Source organism: Oryza glaberrima, chromosome 1 (assembly GCF_000147395.1).
Source record: "Oryza glaberrima chromosome 1, OglaRS2, whole genome shotgun sequence".
In the NCBI taxonomy this organism is placed as follows: Eukaryota; Viridiplantae; Streptophyta; class Magnoliopsida; order Poales; family Poaceae; genus Oryza; species Oryza glaberrima.
Genome location: NC_068326.1, coordinates 34,986,822 through 35,000,783, shown reverse-complemented (window position 1 = coordinate 35,000,783; position 13,962 = coordinate 34,986,822). Strand labels below are relative to the sequence as shown.

The window sequence follows — 13,962 nt, the reverse complement described above, 5'->3', positions numbered from 1 at the left end:
TCTAAAACGAGTAAAAAAACCCTGCAGTTACGGATCTGTCCTCAAGTCTTTTGGTATTTGGTTTCCTAGCCAAGGCCATCATGCTAATCAGCTTATATGTAGTCAAGTTTACATGAAGCATGCCAGCATGGTGCTACTGCTACGGAGTAGAATCTGGGCGTTCACATAACCTTGTGTAAAATGGCATCCAAGTCGTCTGGTTTGACCCACGTTGACGGGTAGATGAGATCAGCTTGACGCGCTTAGGCATTAGATTGGGGCAAAGCGTCTCTCTGCGTGAATCCACGCCTAAAGACACAGCTAAACAACACTCTACTCTCTCTAGGTTGGAAAAGCTTAACCCAGTGGTCATTAGGAAACTTCCCCGCCATAGAGTTCTCATCCTACCCAAGATTACTTTACATAAGCTTTTGTCACTATTAACTTCTAATCAGTTCAGCCGTATTTGATCGCTATGTAGTTGAACCATCCTCTCTTTTTGTCCTTTGCTACTCTACCTATATATGCAAAGTTGTGACCAATGCGTGTTCTCTCAAACCTAATTCAACGCCATGCGTGCATGAACCCATTCAGAGATCAAACAATCTCCAGAAAATTCCATGGTAAACGGTTAGAAAGAAATTTCCATGTCACAGGTATAGGGTCAAATTAAACATTTGAAAAACCAAAATTTCCATGTTGAAATTAATGGATCGATGTTACGGTAGGCTTAGGAAACTGCATTATTCCTGAACTTTTACGTCCGTTTTTTTCTTCCCTTCTCGTCAGACAAACGCTAGTGATGCTGTTCCAGGCCGAATCCATGACACCATCAAAGGAAACGGCTGTCAAGCCTGGATTGACGGGGGCCAACGGACGCTTTCACATGTCGGAGACGCAAAAAAGCCACTTTGCCGGCCGGCGCCAACACATTGATTGGCTGCTTGAGACCTGTTCACAAGCTAGCTCATCTCGTCTCATGAGTCATGGAGGCCATTACAGGTTTTCCTCTCCAAGACGATGCTGCTAAGCGTCGCCATGACACCATGGAAAGGAAGAAAAGGAAACGGAAGGTAGCTAGCTTGTGCCGCTCAGGCCATGAATGCATTACACCTCGGAACTAACTAAATTCTATCACATCGTCTTAACTCGATTGTGGGCTTAATTAGGAAACTGTCCTCTTCTGACGTCCTCCCATTCATAGGCGATAAGGTCGTTAATCACCTGTTTCATGTAAACACTATTGGGTATTATTAATAGGGATGTTAATTTCCCCCGCGGGGCCGGGTCCTCTGTGGGGACCCGCCCCTATGGAGGCGGGGGCGGGTGGGATTTTTCACCCGCGGGTGCGCCAGGGTCGGGGCCCCGCATTTGGCCGGGGAGGGGACGGGGGAACATTTCACCCGCGGGTGACCCGCGGGGCCCCGGGGAGGGTATATAAACTCTCAAAATATAGCCCATTGAAAGCCAAAAATGCCCAACCCATCAAAATAATGTACTAAACCCGAGCTCTCACTCTCTCCTCCCCATTTGCCCTCCCCTCCCGTCACACCACGCGAGACAGCGGCGGCGCATCTCGCCATCTCCCCTACCCTCGACGTCGCCACTCGCCAGCCACCATCTCCCCTCCCCTCCTCTCCAATCTCCTCTCCGGCGTCCGGCCTCACATCTCCCATCCCCTCCACGGCTCCAGCTCAGGGCGGCGGCGGCGCATAGGGCAGCAGGGCGCGGTGGGGAGGCGAGACAGGCAAGGGCACGCGGCGAGGTTGCGGCGGCCGGCGAGACATGCAAGGGCGTGGCGAGGCGACAGGCGCAGCCGGCGAGGTTGCAGCGCACAGGCACGGCGGCGGCCGGCGATTCACGTCTCCAATACTCCCAAATACTCCAGGCGATTCACATGCGAGGTATTGCTCCATCTCCAATACTCCAAATCTCCAACTGTGCCTTGTGAATGAAAGTGTGCCCAGATGCATGGGTTGGTGTGTTGGTCTCTTAGGAGATAATCCATGTGATGCACTGAGTTGATAATTGTCTTGGATTTTCTATGCTGATTGGATGAAGATGCTACTCGCTGCGGGTCCCCGGTCGGGTTGCGGGGCCCCGCAGGGGTCGGAGGCGGGTGGGATTTTTCACCCGCATCTATGGTCGGAGCCGGCGTCGGGTGGTGAAGTCGGGGGTCGGGGGCGGGGCCGTTCCAGCCCAACCCGGCCCCGCAACGCTTGCCATCCCTAAAAAAGAGGGCGTTGGTTTAAGTAGGGATGGGCAGAAAAAGACCGAACCGACAAGACCGAGACCGAGACCGAGAAATTTGGTCATCAATTTGGTCCTGGGCAGTGAAAGACCGGATTTTGTTCGGTCAATTCTGTTAGTCTCCTCGGTTAAACGAATAGACCGAAAAGACCAAATTAAAAAAAAAGTCTAAATGCAACCTACAACCCACTAAGTTCAATAGGATTAAACTCTAATTTTCACATCCCTACTCTTATAGGCATGCAACCTAATAAGAGTCTTTATTCATACGTGCTTATGAATTTTTTTTGTGATTTTTGTGTTGAAAATTTCCATTATTTCTTTACATGTATAAAAATGTTGCTGAATTTCGGTCAAGACTGAGACGGTCCTGATATTTTTGTGTTGGAATTCGGTCTTCACTCTTCAAATACTGAAATGACCGAAAGACCGAAGGCCAAGACAGAAATTTTCGGTTAGACCGAATGTCCACCTTTTAAGGTTTGAGAGACTCTTTTGGCATCACACGCTTCGTTACGTAACCGTTGTTTTCTGTCAAAATTTGCAATGCTACCTACCGACTATTTTGATCTCACCTTTTATGTTCTCCCCTTTTCTTACCATGGACACCTGTGATCTCCAAAACGGGTGGAAAGGAGATCGTGGAAGAAATAACATTAGATTACTCATGTTAGTAGCACCGTTGCTCTCTTTGCCCTCCAATTTCCAGAAGTGAAAAACCAGGCGAGTGTAATGATTGGTTATGTGGGCACCACAAGTAGCCTACAACATCATTACACGAAAATACACGAAGCCTGTTGCTTGTGATTAACTCGCAAATATACTTGTGGTGCTGAGCAAATAAAGGGTGGTATAATTGTCCTCCATTGTGGGCAGTGGTTGGCAGAGAAGGCTGGCTTTTGTTAAACTATCGCACAAGACCAGCGGATGTGAGCTTTAGATAAGGCAAAAAAAAGGCATCGTGGATTGCTAGGCTCCTCTTATACCATCACAATTTAATAACATAGCCTGATAAGCTCATGTGGAATTAACAAACACAGTTGCAAAGCTACTGTAAAAAAAGTCCCGGTGTTAGTACCAACTACATGCTTTCGGTTAAGACCAGTAGTCATCAGTCATCACTGGGCGCTAGAAAAACAATTCAGTTGCTCGCAGAGCCCACGGATTAAACTAGTGACACCCCCCATATGATCTCTAGCTCAAATCCATCATGCCACCATATGCGTGATGCATCTCAAGATACCCTTGCCTCAGCAGCCGTGGCTGGACGATGCCTTGAGATCATTTAGTTTAAAGTCTCCGGCAACAGTAATCACATTCAGATGGTAACACTCCCCATTGGCCCATTGAATTCTTCTAGATTCGTGCCCCGTGCCCACTAACCGTACGTCCTTTATACACTGCGAGATGTACAAAGCGTACTACTCCTACTGTAGTACCATGCTCTGTTTTCCCCTGCCCCACGTGGAGTGAAGAAGCTGGGCCAGTGCGTGTAGCAGCAGTAGCAGTAGTTTAGTTTAACTGCCATCTCAATATCTCATCTCATCTGGTATTTATTCGTGGCGTGTATCGCGTCCATCACGAGCTGCCTGATCAGTTTGGCACTTTGAATGGAGGCATGTGTGCGTCTGACCCCGAACGGGATATGGCTGTGTGGCCTCACCATCCATCCATCCATCCATCTGTGCAAAAGTGCGATGGGCTGGGCTCATGCACTGCACTGGGTGGGACGTGGCGGTGGTGGTCACAGGATCGCAGCTCTGACTATCGCGATTCGACCACATTTACACCGGGCGCTGGGTGGGGTGGTTGGCTGCCTCCGCCACCGCGCGCGCCGGCTCGCGACTCACGCTCGCCTTCAATGCGTCCGCACCGGCGCGCGGAGAAACCACTCATCATCATCATCAACCCAACCCCGTCCACGCCCACCCGTTGCGGAGAAAAAGCCGCCCGTGCCGCACGTCGCAGCGGCCGCGGCCCCTCTCCACACGAGAGACGCACCGGCGCGCAGGCGCGCGCAGCAACGGCCGGCTATTACGAGGAGGAGGACGACGTGGTGGGACGCCTTTTTGGCAGGTGGTGCGCGGCGTGACGGTGACGGGGCGCGCGCGCGCTAGGAGGCAAGCAACCAAGCAACGGAGAACCGTAGCCAGGTCGTGTGCGAAGGGACGCCGAACGATCGGACGCGGTCGGGGTTGGGGGACCATGCGTCCATGCGGTGCGTGTCCATGTGGCCTCATGGGACAAAACTCGCAGGGATAAGTACTGGAAGGAAGGGAAAAAACGGGACTGGGTGTCTGGGTGGGAAAGAAAAAGGGAAACCGGAGAGAGCCAGTCACAGCTCACGGTTCTGAGACACATGGAAGCGTGTAGCCTACCAAAAGGGTCAAAGAAAAAAAAAAAGAACTTAACGCAGGGATCCCCTGAAAGCGAAGTGGTCGGGGTGCTGTCCTTGTCCAGCCTATTGGTTCGAACCAGATCTCATTAATTGGTGTGTACCGTGATTGAAAGGGCCGTAACAAAATTCTTCCCGTGATGTTGATGCGGCAATGCCCTTTCCTCTACGTATTTCGTTTTGTATTCTGCATTTCTGCGTGGGCGTCGCTTTACAGACTAGCCCTCTCCTCCCACTGTACTGTACTGTACTGTTATTGTACAGGTATATGCAAATCATGCACCACCAACAGTATCCTTGTATATATCATGAACCTTATCTCGTTTCTTCCTTTTCTTCTGCTTTTTGGATGGACCAGTATTTTCTCCAAGTTGTTTACAAGCAACGGAGTGCACTGATACGTACACTCTTGGCAACACGCCATTTTGACAAACGAAGTCCACATGTGACGAGCATGGACGTGCCTATCTCTGTGTTGGCATTTGTCGAGCTGAAATGGATTGCTCGCTGCATGAATTAATTGTTGGCCAAATGCCAAAACATTGGAGCAGAGAGCTCCGCTCACTGATTGGATTGTACACCAAACTTAATTAGATTCTCGCCAGTAACCGCCAACTAATCAGTGGAAGTGAAAGTTGGCAGGATGCTGCGATGTCCCCAGAACGTTAATTTTAACATCCATTTACTATATTCTACTGTTGAATCTGGTCATGAAACAACCATTAGCGATTAATGTTAGCCCACCTTCTCTGTAACAGTTGCTCCTCAGCAATTATAGGCAGATGGATGCCCTCCTTTAGTAAGAGAGAGATGATGTTCTGTTACAGCTTCTTTGTGTCGGCAGAAATCGCATGGCTAAAATGGAACGGCAGAATATCAAGCACTATTCTCTAGTCCTTGCGAAAGCATCACCACACTGATGGAATATCGCACCAACTGCTTCAACACATTGATTCTTTTTTAAAAAAAACACATGTTTTGTGCTCTCGTCTATGAAATATGAATTAAATGCTTAGCAAAGCTACATTTCTGATTTGCTTTGCAACGTTACCACGCCTTCTTTTTTTTTGTAAGAATCTAATCCCTGGCAAAGATGTGGAAATTATGGAGTAGAATCAAGTTCGAGATGACTTCTCTATGAAGTTTGGCTAACACCATTTGAAAATACACATATCCACAGAATTCAAATTCTCTAAACAGAAAAAAAGAACCCGAGAAAATTCATTGCATGCCCTGAATTTTACCTCAATCCTTTCCAGGCCCTGAATTTTACCTCACCCCTACATGCCCTGAGGTTTTGTTTTGGTCTTATCTATATGCTTATATCCATCTTGTATACATATTTCGTCAGTTAACTGGCAATATTTATTCTAAAATGACCGTATTATCTATTTCTCATACTAATGATCCAACGTAAATCTTAGTGTGAGAAAAATATAATAAAATCAAATGTGATAGAATTATTTAATACCAAATTTCTTGCGATTAAACACAAGACAAAATTAGGCTGGAAACTCATCTCCCGCGCAAGTAAAACAGAGCGACACATTTTCTTATGATTAATATGATTTTTAAAGCAATTTTCGTATATAAATCTTTTGAAAAGTTTAATAGTTTGAAAAACGCGTGTGCCGAACACTAGGGATGTGACTTGAAAAAGGTGTGGGAAGAACACAGCCTTATCATACCCATGAGTACCCAAATGGTGCTGCTACATTGTTTTTTCTCGTGACAACGCCTCTCTCAGAAGATATGTCATTTTCAGATTATAAGTTGTTTTATCCTTTTCTTTTAAAATTTCTTAAGTTCGACCAAGTTTACATAAAAAAATTAACAACATCTAAATACCAAATTTATTTTATTAAATCAAACAATTAATATATATTTTGATAATATATTTGTTTTGTGTTAAAAAAATACTATTATGTTTTTCTATTAACTTGATCAAACTTAAAAAAGTAACTATAGAAAAATTAAAATGACTTATAATATAAAACGGAGAGAATATATCCCTTATTATTTTGGACTATTTATTACAAATACGGGGCAATATTTCGGGGCCATCCCTTCTTCAGATAAACGTACACGTTGAGTCAAACTGATGTGCAGAACTGCAGATGATGTTAATACCGATAGCTTTCATGCCTCGAAATTGAGGGGAAGAAAAACAATACTCCCCTCAATTGGTCTTTATGATGATACCCTCTAACAGCCACCAAACTGAATTGAAACCATATTGCATTGTCTCGTGTATACTACTTTCTCCGTTTCACAATGTAAGTCATTCTATCATTTTCTATATTTATATTGATGTTAATGAATCTAAATAGATATATATGTCTAGATTCATTAACATCAATATGAATATGGGAAATGTTGCATTGTCTCGTGTATACTACTTCCTCCGTTTCACAATGTAAGTCATTCTAGCATTTTTTACATTATATTGATGTTATATGTCTAGATTCATTAACATCAAATAAATATGGAAAATACTAGAATGATTTACATTGTGAAACGGAGGGAGTATTATATACGCGCCTTACATCTTTTCTCCGTTTCAGTCATTTGCGTGCATAGCTGTGTAGGTGTGTAAGAAGATATGTTTGCATCTTCGAAAGCAGAAAATGCCGTGGGCACGATGTGATAAGGCATAACTAGCTTCATCTTCGTAGGTAGAATCTAGCTATATATGTACCAACTCATAATAATGTACTCTAATTTTGTAGAAGGAAACAATCATTTTTAATAAGAAAATAAAGTGTGTCTAGTAGTATCCTAAAAAGTGAAAAGGGCGGCCCTAGAAAAACATATTATCTGCGATCTGAAATACTACCAACTAACAATAATACAATGTTGTTAAATTATTCATGCACTGATTATTTCGTGTGTAAGCATGAAATCTGAACAATTCAAAACTACAACCTTCTTTAGAACTAAGCAATTCTATATAATCTCTACAAAGCAGTGGCTAAGGATAACTGGTGATGACACGCTAAAATACGTCCACTATGCTCTCAGCTACGCTCCACAAATAATTGGAGTAGAAATCTTTCTCCAAACAGAAGCGCACGACACGGCGAATTTTATCCCCTTTTATTTTTTTAAAAATAATTTATTTTAAAAATAAACACTAGTAAAACTTATTTTTACAATTCAAAGTTCCAAAATTTCTGGTCACACGAGCCCCACCTAATATGGTAAAATAACATTGTTATCCCACCTACAGCGGACGTGATAATTTTGTTATGCTACGGTGGCATGACAGTCGTGCGCTGTTACAGTTAGATCGATGTGATCAAATAATGTTACCACGTTATTTAGACGGGCGTGACCTTGTTATTTTACTACAACGGTCTATTTAGACTAGCCAAAAGTTTCATATCTTAAAAATTAAATATTCGAAATATTTATTTTTAAAATTAAAAAGGTAAAAAGAGAAAGAGAAACGTCTCTATCTTGCATTGCATGCCCCTAGTGGCCTTCGCTCCAACCATCCGCCGCGAGCCGAGCCAACAAGCCGCCCGCTCGCGCAAGGTTACCTTTCGCGAGCTTGGACACTGTGCTATACGTAATTGAAATGAAATGAAACGCTTGCCGCTGATACGTTTTTAGGGTCTTTGGTTGATACCCTCACTAACATGCCTAAAAAATTTAGGTGCCTGAGAGCTATCTGATAAGATGATAAATTTTACCTGCTCAGGCAGCCTGAACACTTGTCTGTTTGGTTGTTCTTCCGCGCCTTTGAAAACTAAACGTGATTAAGCTTTTAATTATTACGGTTGTTATAAAGTGTTAGCAAAAAAAATAAAATATTTGGATAGGTTGTATCCCTCCTTGAAAGCACAAATAAAATATATTTGTATGGTCGGCTGCTTTTACAATCTACAATACCTATACTACATTATTATAAGCGGTAATTAGGATTAATGAGCGTAGCTGCGCCGCCCTGGAGCTCAGGCGACCGAAAACGGTCGCCTGACTTAGGCTAATGAGGCTCCAAAAGAGCTCAGGGCAGGGAAGGAGAAACTAAGGTCAGAGCACCAACCAAACAAGGTTCCGGCTAATCTCAGGCTTACGTCTGGTCAGGCAAATATCTTTTAGAGCACCAACGAAACAGGCCCTTAGTTCACAGGAGTTAGCGAGTAGCTGCAACGTGCGCGCAGATTAATGAATGCAATGCGAGACAGACAAGGATGCGAATCGGCACGGAAAGCAATGGCGGAGCGACTCTCCGGCCGTGTGATGCTATTTTTTAATCCATTCTATAGCATGCAAAATGATTCTTCCTAGCAGGCTAGCAAACCGGATTGCTGCGAGTTGTCATCAGATCTTCGAGCACTGGCTGAAGTTTCCATCACATTCCACGAGTTGGAATCGGTCACTGTGACAGTTCTTCAGATCTGTCGTCTCGCTTTGTTGCTGCTCTCGTAGTTTTGCAGTGCTCATGCTGAGCAGTAGATCAGCAGGGGTTGGTGCATCTTGTTTGCATATGTAGCTGCTCGTAGCCACGTACAACGAGCCGAACCACCCGCCCATCTATCGATCGACGGCGATGGCGACCGCGAGACGGAGGAAGAGAATTCCAACTGATCAACCGACCTTAATTACTTAGCTATAGCCTATAGGGCGGCATTGCGGCAACTTTGTCGAGTCGCATCGCTCACCGACCGTACCACGTACGTCCGTAACATGACGACGATTCACTAGGAAACAACAAAAAGACAGTAAATGTTCATATCACACAATTGGCACGTTGGCATTTAATTACCCAGGAACCAGGACGCAAGCACGCCTAAAGTTTGGCGCCCTACAAGAAAGGACACCCAATCTGACGAACTCTGTGGACTTTTGTTTTGGAGCAAGCGATCAAGCTGTGTTTAGGCTCGGTAAGATCAATGCCAATGCTTAGCTACCTTGTCAATGATCCAACCATATGCTGACGAAACCGTTGAGGTCAGCCTGATCAAGACGAGCGTTTGGCGGCCACTTGGATTAAGGAATGAGTTTAGTTCAGTTTAGGTAAGATATGTACTCAGAGGATTACATAATTTTACTTAACAACTAAGCGTAAGACTCTTCTCAAGATAACTGAAAAATCTTGAATATGTATATCCTAGTTGATCGTACTAAAGTTTCCTCGGAAAGAAAAGTGTCAACTACTGGTCAAACTAATAATATGTTTTTTGAGAAATACAGTACAAACGCTTAAATAAGCTAACATGGACATGTTATCATCGGTTTATTCGTGCCACATTTTTAAAAATACGATTTGTCAGGAAAAAATGCATAGATAGATAGCTTTTTTTAAAAAAAACTTTTTGTTAATTTCATAATAATTAATATTTAATTCATATCCATGAATGGTTGCATCATCTTCGATTCTACAAAGAGCTGCCCTTCACTACCATTAAAGAGCTTATGCTATTGCAAGAGGGAAGTAGATGAACCGGTCAACCTATCTTCTGATTACTGGAGAAAATTAGGGGGGAACATTATCGTAAGAGATGGTTTGGCTTGCATAAACGTAGCACATGTCTTTGAAGCAAATGGATTTTCTCTCTTTTTTTCAGCACGGATAAAAAGCATTTTCTATACGGATTTTCAGTCAACCTGTTAGGCTGTCACGACGCAGGGTAGCAGAGACAACAGCGTGTGTGTTGCTGGACGGGCAGGCAGTCCCAGCAGGTAGGAGTGTACGCATGTTCACAAATCAAACACGGGGCAGCAGGTTGGAACTATCGTAATTAGGCGCGTTGTTGAAGTTTGAACTTCTAGTTCTGGTTCAAGTCGCCTACAGTTAGGTTGATCTGAGCTATCCGCGCAGGAAAATAAATATGGCCTCTGGCTGACGAACCATATGCGACAGGCATATCACATTTGTTACACACAAGTAACCAAAAACGTACGGCAAGCTCAAAAGAAAATCCGGAGTCGTAGTTCCTTCGGTTCACCCAACAAATTAGGTTGAAAGACCGAATTCAAAATTCTGGTAAAATAAAAAAAAATAGGGCTCGTTCACTTTGCTACCATTTTCAAAAATACCTTTTTTTTCAAAGTTAAAAAAAATGGTTACATTTGGTTTGTTGCTAAATTTTAGTAAGCACATATAAAATCTCCAAAATTTGACAACCTTACCAAAATTTTAACAACCTTATTAAAATTTGACAATGTCAAAACTTATTAAGGTTGAAAATAGTAGAAAGTGAACAAGTCCTTCCGTGACTAACGGCTAACGCAGCACAATCACCGTCGTTCTTCGTCATTTTCGGCAAGCAGGAGCGCACGGCAGCGCCACCTGGCAATGCACGAGCCCGACGGCTGACCAACACGGCGGCAACTTGCCGCACTCTTCCGAGCTCGATCTGATCCGTTGGCTCGCTTTTCGGCGTAATGTGCAACCCCGTTCCATTCGGACAAGACGTGGCATTCTCAATTTCTCCAAACACGACACCGCCTCCGCTGTGCCACCGTACGGCAGTAACATCTACCGCCGCCACACGACGAAAGCCTGACATCGATCGATTTCACCGGACTCACATAGGATCGGCCGTACTGTACCCCATCGGCCGTCGGAGGCAACCGGAAACCGGTCGACCACACGATTCACCGACGGACGGGCCAGCGGCACAGCGCCGACGGCAACGCCGCACCAAACGCGCGCGAGGAGCGAGAGACCATTCCGTCCTCATCATGCCGCGTGCCGTCGGTGTGAGATGGCGATCTGATCGCGTCCTGCCGGCTGCCGCCCATCGTCGCGCGGGGGCGGGGGCGGGGGGGGGGGGGGGGGCACACGAAGACGGGCACACGCGGGGCGGTGCATCCGTACGTGCGTGGCGCGCGGCGGCATGGGAATCGGGGATAAAAAAATGACCCTCCAAAACGCGCTCGGCTCCCGGACTTCCGGCTCCGCACCGCCGCGTGCGTTGCCTTTCGCGGAAGGGTGATCGTGAACCGCACGGCCTGAATCGGAACGCGATCCCAGATTGACCCAGCACCAACAGTCCGGGTGCATGCGTGTACTCTTAGCACGCAAGTAACCAGAGGCTGATCAACGTAGTCACGTTCGTTCAGACAATAAAATTATCGGAACGAATCGAGCAGGTGAAAATTAATCCGCGTCGTCAGGAGTCCGGGCCCGTCAAGACCTTGCGTGGCACAGCAAGTCTAGTCTAGAATTCGGCACGGAACAAGGAAATTAGGAAAGCGATAGGGTCTCCACTGTCTCTGTCCTAAGTTGACACGGGATTTATTTTTGTTCGTTTTGTGATTGTAAGGCAAACACAATCGTATGAAGCACCTCTGCTGCCACACAGAAGTGCTCCTCCAAGAATACAAGTTCATACTTGAACCCGGACTCCTAGTGTAAGTTAGATCTAGCCAGCTGCCAGTTCTTTTCTCTATACCTTTTGAGCATGTTCTGTTCGCCCCGAATACCCATGTTTCTCTACGGAACTTTTGCCAAACCATGTACTTGCTGCTCCTGCGATCACGTGTTGATCCGCCAAAAAAAAAAACGCAGCTGAATAAATACGATAAGGATGTATTAAACTTGGTCCCTATGACTTGCGACAAGTACTTTAAAACCGTATTGTTAATTTTGATACTGCAGATCGCAGTGAGTTTTAAATGAAGAAAACCAGGGTGGTGCCAAATCACTTTCCCAGGTACGAATCAGGCTCCATGTGTTTCCGATAAGAGCGATTTGAGCGCTTGGCTCGTCCCTCCCCCTTCAATTCGTTGTCACACTGCACGCAACTTGCCAGGAATCTGATCCGGTTTAAACTTCTCTCATAGGCCTAGATTCTGGCCATGTATGTGTTTGCTGTCCAGGCATAATTGCCTGTGAGGGCTCCCCACGTATCAGATATTCAGATCTGCCTGTCTCGTTATTTGACAAGATTAATCATTTTGCACAAAAATGTACAGGTTCGTATATAGTGCTAAGCTATGATTGGTTTTGTTCTGTTTAGCCTAATAGTATCATTTGCTCGCACCGGTCAGGACCATGCATCCATCTTATTCCATCTGCACAGAACATGCTGGGGCAGATGCTGTTTGATCGAACGGTTTCAGTACAAAAACCCTATTCTCTTTAATAGAAGTTAATGATCAATCCATCATCCGGATTACTAACAGATATTTGACCGAGAATCAAAAGATTGACGGCTCGGATGACGATGCCATGTGATAACTGACAATAATTTACTTCTACTACTGGGAGTATCAGGCCCTGTTTCTTTGAGGGTCTAAAAAAGAAATCCCTCCATTTTAAATCCCTTTAAGTCTATAGAGTCCCAAACAGGATGGACTAAAAAGGGATTAAAATGTTTTAGTCTATAAGTCTCTAAGGGAGGAGCCTATTGAGACTAAAGTAGCTCTTTTCCACCTGCTGCCCTCATGCATGGGCATGGTGCATTTCTCTTTGCATGGTTTTAGGGGTAACATGGTCATTATGCAGCACATTTAATGAACTTTAGTCCTTTTTAGTCCCTATAACCAAACAGACATGAACTAAAGTGATTAGTCCTAGGACTGAAATAAGTCCCTAGGACTTATGGATCCAAACACCACCTCAGTCTCTCTTGTGTTCAGGTCACAATATTTCGAGGTACCGAGATTGATGCTGAACAAAAACCATTTGGGGGAGTTTGTGTACGGTGGCATCAGTATCGTGTCGACCGAGAGGCCATATGGTTGATCACGAGAGGTGATAGTACACTGTGCCGATCGATCGTAATATTCGTATCTCTGCTCCCCCCGATCAATGAATAAGCAGACCGGAGCGTCGTTTTGCGGTTTGATTAAACTAGTGTGGCTGTGGTGGGGGGCATGAAGAGCAGCATCCCGATCTGATTTACTCCCATCCATGGCCTCCCATCCCGTAGATTCCATCTGTGACGCACAGACAAGCAATGCTAGGTCACCACCGCGGCCGCCAGCCTGTGTGATTTTGCTCATCAGTACGATCGACATGTACTACTGATACTACAACTAGTATTACCCTCTGGATACACTTGGATGCTCTCCCGGGCAGCTGGCCGTATGCCCCGTATCGCTCTGTGCGTTTCACGCGTCCAGCCAGCCCGCCAGCAAAGCCGGCTGCCCATTTTGACCCGTAGTGTGCAGGCCGAGATTTGTTGGGAAAACACTTAGCTGTTTAGTTCACACTAAAATTAAAAGTTTGGTTAAAATTAAAACGATGTGATGAAAAAGTTGAAAGTTTATATGTGTAGAAAAGTTTTGATGTGATGGAAAAGTTGAAAGTTTGAAGAATTATTTTGGAACTAAACACGGTGTTAGTGCAAATCACATTTTAGATAATGGAAACCCTGTCA

The 13,962-nt window shown here is 45.1% G+C and overlaps 1 pseudogene; it reads left to right on the top strand.

The window, feature by feature from the left end:
• The first annotated feature begins 1,241 nt into the window (after window positions 1-1,241).
• Window positions 1,242-1,934, top strand: LOC127771627 (uncharacterized; annotated as a pseudogene).
• The last annotated feature ends 12,028 nt before the right edge of the window (window positions 1,935-13,962 follow it).